Below are 11,101 nucleotides of genomic sequence, written 5' to 3' on the forward strand. Positions count from 1 at the left end.
CTCTGTAACCAACACTTTGGTTAGGGATCTGGACAGCAAGTCTGAAAAGGTTTAATTTCTTTCTGGATCTTTACCACGCAGATTGGTGTTCGTGAGGTATACGAGTTAGTCATCATATTGGTAAGGTTGCTGTTAGCCTACAAATAGTCAAAGCGGGTTGGAGTCAAGGTTTGGAGAGGTGGGGCTGAGTGAGCAGGCTTCTCACTAGATCTAGTAAGGATTGAGTGTTGAGGTGGGGCCAGGTGTATAGAGTTGTTTGGGGTAAGGTTTTCTCTGAGGTGGTAAGAGGACCAGTTTTGGCCTGCATACTAGGGTTTGTGTTTGGGATGTGCAGAGCCTGGAGAGCTGTGAGTTGGCAGGACTAGATGAAGGCTGATGCTGACTAGAAATGGGGAGTTGGAGGGTTTGCTGGTTGTTGCTATTTAAAAGAAAAATTCTGTTTAATTTGTGTGCTTCAGATAAGGTGTTGCTTTTGATGCTTTTATACTTCTGGTTAGAAAGAAACTTGAGGAATTGTTTGTCCTCTGTCCTTGTCAGGTTTCTCATTCTGTGGTCCTTGGACAGGCATGAGCTTGCGGAGCGTAAGTGTGCGCATGTTGCAGAGCATTGTGTCTCTTTGGGCTACAAACAGACCTTTATGTGGACTTGAGAGCTACCACTATGCATGGTAGACCTCAGGTCTGACAAATATTTGGTCCCTCGAGGAAGTGTAAGGAAGTAATACCATACTGCGTGAACGCTGTTTATACAACTTGCTTTGCTCTAATAGAGGTGAATATGGGAAACGGTTCTTCTTTGGAGATGGTGATAGCTCAAGTGATGGAGCAGTGGTCTGGATAGACAAAGCCAGAGGGGAAAGAGCAGTTGAGGAGGAGGAGAAGGGGTTGCCACTTTGTGGTTCTCCAGCCCCTTTTGCACCACTGCTCATTCTGGATGCTGTCACAGATCTATCTGCCATGCTCTGAGTGCATGCCAGTTCCCCCCCCTTGTTGGTCCAACCTGACCTCAGCTCCTCACCTTCACCATAGGCTACGCACCAGCTACGCATGGGGCAAAACCAAGAAACAGCAGGGAGAGCTGGAGTCTCTTCTCAGGGCAGTTTTGACTTGTTTGAAAAGCCACTCCCTGCAGGGGTATGTGACTGAGGTAGCAGATTTGCAGTGACTCGCCTCCGTGACTTCAGGAGCATCAGTGCATGCAGCGCAGGGTGTGATTCATTGTTGGGGATGGGTAGGGACCAGACCAAGGGCTCAAGCCTGCTGAAGGCTCAACTCCTGGTGCAATCAATGGGAGCTGAGTTTTAAGGCTGGCTTAAAACGGGGCTGAAGAGTTCGCAGCTGAGTAGGGGAGACAGGCGCACAGTTTCTTGACTGTGTTGCATTTTTGGTGTTCTGGCACGTTAGTATTGGTGCAGCAGGAGAAAGTGAGTGGTTCCTTCAAAGTTGTTTTTAAAGGATTTAAAAGAACTGTTCAGAAGAGTCAGTTACATGTGTTTTTTCTTTTTCCTGTGCTTCTAATGATTGCTGCTAATAGCACTGAAAAATACTGAAAAAGAAGAAAATACCGTGTTTGTAATGACCTCATTCAGTCATCCAAAGTGCTTGCATTAAGATGTACTTCAACATTACACACATGATAGATGGTGGAGAGAAAAGCCAGTCCTGATCTTTCCTCAAAGTTGAACAAGCTCCAGCCTGCAATGGAAGTATTTATTTAAAAAAAAAAAAAGGCAAAATTTGTTATTGCGTAAAGGAGTCACAAAACAACTTGAACTTGCCTTCAGCGTTGGCTTTCCAAGTACTTAAACAAATATAAAACTTTCCCAACATACTGGCAAGTCCCTGTCAAACATGTTTTATGGACTATTTCCCCTCCCACAGGTGAATGAGAAACTCTTTCTCACCTTTTTCATTTGGGGAAACCAGTAGCAATGCCCACAGATGCTACTGCTAAGTGATTTCCACTTAACTGGAAATGAGACATCAGCTTTCTGCAACCAGCTGATGGTCCAAAGGGACCACCCTTTTATGGGGAGTCCATCAATTACACTAAGTACCCTGTGGCTGCCTATGGGTTGCGCTGTGCGGAATTAAAGGATTACCGTTTGTATGGGATTAACGATATCTGTGCTGTTTGCATTGCTCTGTGTATAGCTTTGAAAGACGTTTAATGAGTATGTTTTATTGATAATTGGTGGTGCGATGTTCTCTTGCTTTGTACTGACTGGGATGCTGGAAGTGTTAGAAATGGGAGCTGAGAGTAATGAAATTAGTTTGGTGGCAAGGCTTAAATGAAAATGAAGTGCATTTTAATCAAGTCTTGAAGGTAGCTGTTATTGGTAGTGCAGCCAGGAGAACCTATGAGTTTTGTACCGAAAGGAAAGGGGACAAGTGGGGGAGAAAAATAAGATGATGCAACTGAAATCCTTCAAACGTAAGGCACGGATTGCATAGAGCCGTCAGTGTGTGCTGTGCTGTCAGCCATGTGTGCCTTTAGGGTGTCAGTGCATGACAAGAGCACCTTCAGACTTGAGCCAGCTCTTTGCTGATGCTTTTTGCTATCTCATAGTTACATTAGCCGGGACCGTGAAGAGTTGTAAGCCCCCAGACCAGCACAGTGGCTCTAGCAAAAGCCTCAAGTGGGCGATCTCTCCTGGGAGTTTGCTTCATATGTAAGAAGCAGTACAGGCAAAAGACGCAAAGATGTCTGTGGGAAGGGAGCTAACAGCAGGCACATCAAAACTGCAGCTTGTCAGGAGTGGTTTTACTCCCAGGGTAGCTGTAGCCTCGCGTCACTGAGTGGCTCCCAAGCTATTGGATCTGGCAGCGTTCATCAGGCTGCATGAGACAAGGCGACTGAACCGCTTGTGCTTTGGATGAGCCTGTGATGCCCAGCCATCCCGTGTTCATACAATTTTTGTCAGCTGGGCAGTTTGGTCAGGGACTACGATGCTGTATAGACATGTCTAAAAGAAAAAGCTGCAGAGCTCTTCCAGCTTTTGTCAATGGCAAGACCCAAAACCTGAACGAAGCAAATGGCTCGAGGCGCGTGGGTGTAGGAGCAGCTACACGGTTCAGGGCTATGAGGGAGTTTTGGTACAGGCTACTTACAGGCCCAGTTTGGTAGCTGTCAGCATTTGTGGGAGAGGTGAATTTAAAGGAGAGGTTTAAAGGAGGATGGATGTATTGAGCGACACCTGGAATTTCTCTCATCCATAAGAGGAGGGTGGATGGCTTTTGTGGGCAGGAGATGGACAGCAGGGGAGGTAGTGCTTCCTCTGCTATTTCAAAACGAGGATTCATCCACATCCCTCTCACAAGTTACAGTGAAACCCTTACGAATGCTACGGGCCAAATTTTGTTCTCAGTTACACCCATGCAACCTCACTGAAGTCAGCAGTTGTCTGTTTTGCAACCATTGCCTGATGCAATAACTTGAGGGCTACATATCTTAAAGGTTTAAGACGTGCTTGCATTCCCAGCACTGTGACAGCGAATAACGTTGGACATGAAATTGCTGTTGCCTGAGTAAGCTGAAGAAAAACTGAGGTCAGTGGTATTGCACAGTTGTAACTAACAGCACAGGATCGGGAACACTCATACGGTATCTGTGAGTTCATTGGGACCCAGGAGAGACGGGCCCATCTCTCCCACCAGGTGGAATGCCACTTTCCCACATCAGACACTCCCTGCAGTAATTATACCCTTTTTAGACTCACCCTTTAGCGATTACTCGCCTAAACCCTGCCTCAAACTGACATCACTGGAAAGTCCAATAAAAATACGGCAAGCTTTCAAACCATCCCAGGAAAGCAGAATACTATATTATTAGTAGTAGTATTTCAATGCAGCTGTTTGCTAATGATTCTTAACCTTATCTTGTAACAGGAGGAGTTTGAGTTCCCTCCCAGCAAATGGCCTCCAGGGTCAGCAAAATCCTTGTCTCGTCTTCAGTGATGTACTGGCCTCAAAGGGCTTTGTGTCGGTTTCTTTCTTTTTCTCCTTTTTAACTCTTCTTTGCAGTACTGAATGCTTTCTTCTGGAAGGTCTGATTCTAAGCTACTCAGACCTCAAAATACCAGCCATCTCTAAGTCAGCAATTGTCTTAGTTGTTGTTTTTCAAAGTACTTCTGTGTTCCTCTTTCTTTCCCTTATTTTAAATTTCATTTTCAAGTTGACCACCTCTTTAAGAGCATAAGGGTGTATTCAGAACTTGCATTTGCTCAGGAAGAGAGGAAAGCAATGGCAGCTTGCTTTACTTTTTCAATGCCTTTTTTTTTGGTAATAAAACTTCAAATGACTCCATGAATTGGACCTTCTATAAGGACACAGAAAGTTATCGCTACTTTTCTTACAGGTAAAGCTGAAAAGTTGAACCTGAATCAGAGCAAATAGTTGAGGGGTTTGTTTGTTTGTTTGTTTTTTCCATTGTGATCCTGTCTGAACTGGCATAGAGCTCATCCTATGACATCAGTGTGTTGTGGGTTTTGGTTTTTTAACTCTTGGTTTGCATGGGAACAGGACTCCAGAAAAGAACTTTCCAAACAAATAATAAGAAAGGAAACTACGTGCAGAAAAAGTCAAGGAAGGTAACTGGAAAATTTTGCAGGGAATGATTCTTGTTCTGTAACACCTGATGATGGAAGCATGAGGCTTTGCAATTGTAAACAGAATTTCTTTCCACCCTGCTTGGCAATCGTATTCATTTTTTGGGTGTAACCCTTTCATGTACGCAGCTGCACTCCCCTTTCCCATAGCTAGGCATGCTGGGTAAACCTTTTGATCTTGCCTTCTAGCCTTTGCTTGCTTGCATTGTGTTTATTACAACTTTTTCAACTCCTCCGGACCAGGGTGTGATGGATGATCCTGGAGGAGCTGCCCTCTATATCTCTGTGATTATACTGAGTTGATGGTTTCTCCCTGACAGGTGCAGGCAAGCTGACTCAAAAACAAAACAAAACAAAAAATCTTTTTAGTAAAGCGAAACCTGCTTGGTGTCAACTCCTTCCTCTGCTGTCGTGCTCAGGTTTGGGAGAACGGAGGCTTTACTTGGCTTCCACTTCTGCCTCTGGCACAATCATCTCTTTGAATCGCAAATGCCTCACCTCATACTGGCTCTTGTCATTTGGTACCAGCAATGGCTGTTCCTCCAGAAGCCGGATGCTCCAACCCCTGGGACGGCACTCCAGCTCTTAGCAACGTGCTTTTGCCTTTTCCTTTCTTCTCTCCGTGTTGTTTTGTTTTCTTTTTCTGTGGTACTGACCCACTGGCCATGGAAGTCAAGGGGCTTCTCGACAGTTTGCAGCAGGCTCCGCGGGAGGTGTTAGACTGAATCCTACACTGGTTGCACATTGAAAGCCCCTGTTAACATAAATCTCCATATTGTGCCCTGGTAGATGCCACAGACTGTTCAGAAAGGTACTGCCGGTCTTTCCAGCAGCTCCCCTGCCCCTGAACTATGGTGCAATTTGCAAGTGTTTGGCGTGTTTGCAAAACACCATAAGTAAAAACAACTGTCTGATTTTTTTTTTTTTCCCTCTGATTTAAATAGTTTAAAAACTAGTTACAGACCTCAGGCTCCTTGCAAATCATTTCTGTGTCATCTTGCTGATCTGGAGGTTGTAGCATGACTGTGATCAGCCAGAGCAGACACTCTTGAAAGATGTGAAATGCCATTCTCTATTCCCTGCGGTTTGATATTAAAGAAACCTTTTAATTTTTCAAGTGCTGCACATGTGCTCTTACCAGGTTCAGGGAAGTAGAAGAGTAGCGGTGCACAGGATACTTTGGTATCAGGGAGAGCCAAGCACCTTTCCCATTAGCTCTGTGCAGGTGTATTGGCAAAACTTTGGTTGTCTGTGGTAAGATACCATGAAGCCATTGTCTGCATATGTGATTTATGAAGCAGTATCAAAAAGCACATTTCTTTAAAAAAAATATATTACTTTAAATGTTTATGCAATTTGGAGTGTGGTGCTTTCTGTATTTTTGCGTGTGCATGCATCACTTCAAGCTGATCCTTTCAAAATATATATTGTGGATTTTTCTTTTTTTACAATGGAGGAAAAAACAAATCACGTCCCCAGTCCACCATTTGATGCCTGAGGAGTTTGGATCGAATTGTACATTGAAAGATGATATACAAAGCACATGCGTCAGCTCAGCTACTTTTTAATCTGTTCCGTGATTTGTCCACACTCAGCAGCTTTTTTTTGGCTGCAACAGAAGCCAGCGCGGTGCTCTAGGCAAAGGCGTCACCCAAGCTACTTGAGCTGATGAAACTGAAGTTGCTTCTTGAGCGTTACTGTCCTGTATGTTGTTGGATGAGCTGGCTCTGCATCTGTGGCCAATTTTGGATGTCTGCAAGTGATTTACTGTGCTCTGAAATGCAGCTGCTTCATGTACGGCATCTGATCTGGGACCACCACTGGGAGCCGTCCGCTCTGCAAGTGAGGGAGAGATTAAAGCCAGTTGAAGAAAAAAGGGATTATTTTTTATGGTCCTTCTTGGTAGTTTTTTTTTCCATTAATTCTTTTAATAAAAGATGGAAAACACTAGCTCTCCAGAACATCTGAGCTCCAGTCTTTCCTGGTGGCTTCTTTTTGGCAGTAAGTTATTGGGAGATGACATGAAGACTCGCAGAGGGCTGCCTCTTCTAAAGCCTGCACAAGGGATTTCAAAATACAAATACAAAAAAAAAAAAAAAACAAACCCTCACATTCTTGTGAGCAGTCAGGCCTGGATTAACAGGGGAAATTCATTAGGATGCATTTGAACTTGATGATTTGAAGGCAGCAGTCCTTCAAGGTCTTGCATATAGGTGAAACCCCACAGGGACAAGCTGAGAAATAGTGATATTACAGCAGGAATCGCATCTCCTTTTCCCCTTGCTTTCTCATAGTTATCGGAAATACACTGACTACCTATTGGAAAGGTTTAATGCGTTGTCATACTTGTTGGCAGTGGCGTGCGTGTTGTGTAGGTACACCTGAAAACAACATTTGGCATGAATATTGCCGAGATACTCAAAGTGTTACTTAACTAGTACTTGGATAGCAACACTTACTTGATACGGTAAGTATCACAGTGTCACAGAAAGGTATGGGCAGTCATGTATGAGTGTAGGTATTAATGCAGGGATTAGTACAAATTTTCTTTACACAGAGATGTACTGACCTTGTCTGCACTGATTTGCAATGAAGTATAAAAACAATTATCATCAAAGAGGTTCGTCAGAAAAAAAGTCAATACAGAACGAGGTCAGAAAATACCATGTTTCTTAATTTTAATGAAAACAGATGGTATTTCTCCAGCTCTTGAGTCACTGTAAGAAAAAAACCAACCTTATTTTTTGTCTTTTCCAGTGAAAATGGTTCTGTGTAAAAGTGTGCCATAAACGTCCTCCTTCCAACCACAATTTATTAATGTAAACCTCATGAGTCTAGTATGTAGGGCATATCCAGCTATGAATATTTAGACAATTAAAAAAAGTGCCTTTTGATATTTTCTCTGGCTGAAAAGTGAAGATAATACAAATAATGTTAACCTATTTCTAAAACTCAACAGTCTTGCCACAAATATACAAGTATCCTAAAAGAGAAGAATGCACACAAGTGTGTAGCACTTAGTGTGACAGTCTTAACATTTTTGAAAGAAAGTAATAGATACCCTTCTTAGTTATTTCTGTTCTAAGTTAACGCATGAAGAACTGCCCCACCATAATATTTCTGACCTGATAATGACCGTGTGTGGGCATGCACTTAATGCTGAGATGTGTCTTTGCAAACTCTGAGTAGCGGGGAGGGGGCTGCGTGGAATCGGCATATCTCTTGCATGTTTCTTGGGCGTGAATGCGTGACCTGTCCTAAATCTGATGAACTTTCTGTGCCAGAAGAGCCTGTCTCCTACACACAGACACTGTGCAGCCGCTGAGTGCCCTAATCCTCAGAGAAGAAGGGCATTCCTCAAGCAAGCATGGAGCCATATTTCATCTGTGGTTCTGTGTCTGGTACCCCTCTGCAGCTGCTGTTAGGGGTTGAACAGCAAGTTGGCCTGAAGGTTGAATGCCTTCAGGATTGAGAAAGGCCAGGTCTCTCTTGGGAGAGGCCCTGCTTCAGCCTCTGCTCGGCTGGTTGGTTGGTTGGTTGGTTGCTCTCTGGGGAAGGGATGGGATCTGGTGCTGTAATTACAGAAATCAGTTAATAATGCCAATGAATGATTGGACCAGACTTCACTTCAGTCACAGGGAAGCAGTGCTCACCAGTGGCAAATGCAGCACCAGCAAACGTGTTGGGCATTCAAACCACCGGTCTGGTGGGAGAATGAGTCCTCCAGGAGCAGCATGTGGACTTCTGTGGAAAGCCTCACTGAACTGGGAGATGATGTGCACACGTGGATGCAGGTTTGCTGTCTATTGCTGAAGTCAGCATTTGGGTGGAGTATAAATCCTAATTTTTATAGGTACTCTGGTGGATCTGTTGTCCCATGTGTCCATTACACCCATAAATACCCGCACGGTGTAATTACAGAAAGACCAAAGTCATTTAAAGGGAAGATTAGTGCTATGGTAATTAAAGAATTATCAGGGAGAGGGTGAGCGGTGAGGTGAGAAAATCTGTGGGAAATTCTGAGCTACCAGGGTGAGGAGGCTGAGGATTGGTTGTGAAGGGCTGCAGAAGGACTTTGTGACACTGACTGGATGAGGAAATGGCAGATAAAATACAGTACAGATAAGTGCAAGGTGACGCACCTGATGAGGAGGGGGGAAACAATCCCAACCTTAAGTATACTGCGATGAGTACCAGGCTGGTGGTTGCCACGCAAGAATGAGGTCTGGGGTTATAACTGAGCTGTGAAAATCTGCATGATCCTCACTTAAAAAAAAGTCAAGTAATTTTTAGGAAAGAGAGGGTGAACAAAAGTGAAGGCGTCAACATGTCACAGTGTACGTCTACGGCTCTGGTGTCTCTATCTCAAAAACAAATTTGTAAAACCGGAAAAAGTAGAGAGAAATGTGTCTGGGGTAAAGAGAAGTACAGAATAGCCGCTCTGCGACAATTTCTTCAATTGCCTATGGTGCATTAGATACTTAAGGTTTACATGGAAAAGGATTGAATAAATTCATGAAAGGGAATCTACCGCATCTGAGTCAAAACAGTGGCTCCTCTGATGCAGTGTCTAACTCAAGGCTCAGTGGATGCCTGAGAAAGACCTGGGGAAGTATTGCTCTGCGCTCGCCTTGCACATACGCAGCTCTGTAGGTATGCGCCCTTGACTACCCAATGGAGCCTGGATGCTGAAGTTGATGGACCAACCTTGTGTTTCTCATTAGATAAGCTTGGTCCTGTCCACAGTGCCTGTCACTCAGCTTCTCTGTTCATACCGCTGCATCTGCTTTGGGTATAAGGAAAGGGATCAACCCGAGAAGTGGATTAAGTATATAAAATTAATCTCTTAAAGCATCCCCTTCCATATCAGTCGGTACTGGTGCCCACAGCTCGGACTGGACCATAGGCTGTGTATGCCCATGGCCTCTGGAGCCTCGGGAGATCTGAACAAAATGTGCCGTACCCTTGTTTGTGATGGTTTCTGGTTTACCAATATGGTATTAGATGGTTCAGGTGCTAACGAGCATTTCGACAACATTGTTAGTGCTTTGCAGTTGCCCAGGTGGAGCACCATTCCTTCTGCTTTGCCACAGGCTATTTGGTCATTGCCTGCAGTGATTCTTCTTGACCAGTTCACATGGCTTAAGTTGCAAACTCTGTAATGTAACTTGTCCGCAGACATGGATGTGGGAAAAACAGCATAGGCACCTTTTACTTACACAGCAGAGGACTTGCTTATGTAAAGCTCACTGGGATCGTTTCTCATTTTTGGAGGGTGCCAAGCATAGTAAGGTCATGTGCTACTGCCCACACAAGTCATCCATTTGACGCTGTCACACCGGTCTGTGGCAGAAGCAGACAGCGTGGGGAACACGATTTGAAAAGAAGAGTTGTTAAAAAAGTTTCTATAACTTCTCACTTCATTAATATGCCTCTTTCTCTGAAGATTGCATCAAGGTGGTGGGGAGCACGCAGCTGGAGAGGTTCCCGTGCCAGCTCCGGGCAGCACACAGATAGATGGCTGCTGGAGGCTACTGCTGACACCTCTGACAGTAAGGAGAGAAGGGAGCATGTTCCTGTAGCTCACTCCTGCCTGTGGTCTTTCATGAGGCTCTGTGTAACCACAGGAGCCTGTTTTGCTCCATATTGATGATAAGAACATAGCAGATAGGAAGAGCGAGACATTGCAGGACTTGCTCCGTCATTAACAAATTTTATAGTAGTACTATTTATTGCATTGTAGTGAGGTTTAAGGACTTTGAACAAGTTTGGGGTCCCTTTTGGCTCTAAAACTGCTTAATAAGAGGCAGCCTTTTCCCAGAAGAGCGTAGCAGCTTAGTAGCAAAAGGTGGGGACAAGAAGAAATATTTTCACTATGCCGTGCTGCTATGCAAGATCACACCGTGGTTCATCTGCGGCCAGGTAGGAGCTGGGCACACAGAGTGCCTCGTGGAGGAATTGCTCAGCATCTTCCCCAGCCAGATAAGAAGGCTTTCAAATAAGAAAATGGATGAAATAAATCATGAAATCCAGCAGGTGCGAACATCTGCTGGGAACTGCTGCTTGCCTGTTTGCTCGAGTGGGAAAAAGGAGGCAAGTGGTGAGAGTAGGACCGGGCTTGTGGAAGCGGTACCCTGAAGGATTGGTTTTACACACAACCATGGGGGTGGATCGCAGTCTTGGGCCTCGTAGCAGAAAGGGTTGTACTCTCCTGATGTCACCCAGAGACGCTGTCCTTCCCTGTCCATTCCCAAGATGGAAGATAGTGCACTTTTATTGGCACCAGCCAAGAGTGTAACAGGTCGGGGCTAGTTATAAAAGGATATGTTCATCCATACAAAAATGTAACGTACTAGTGAAAAAAACCTTGTAACAGAAACTTAAGCAGCTTAACAAGCAAAATCTTACTGGGCATCGCAGTGATGGTATGGGTTTTCCCGCCTTCCCCCTTTCACCTGCTGTGTCACTTGTAATCTCTACAGGCAGGGGACAATG

The sequence above is a fragment of the Aptenodytes patagonicus genome, chromosome 2, assembly GCF_965638725.1.
Source record: "Aptenodytes patagonicus chromosome 2, bAptPat1.pri.cur, whole genome shotgun sequence".
Lineage (NCBI taxonomy): Eukaryota > Metazoa > Chordata > Aves > Sphenisciformes > Spheniscidae > Aptenodytes > Aptenodytes patagonicus.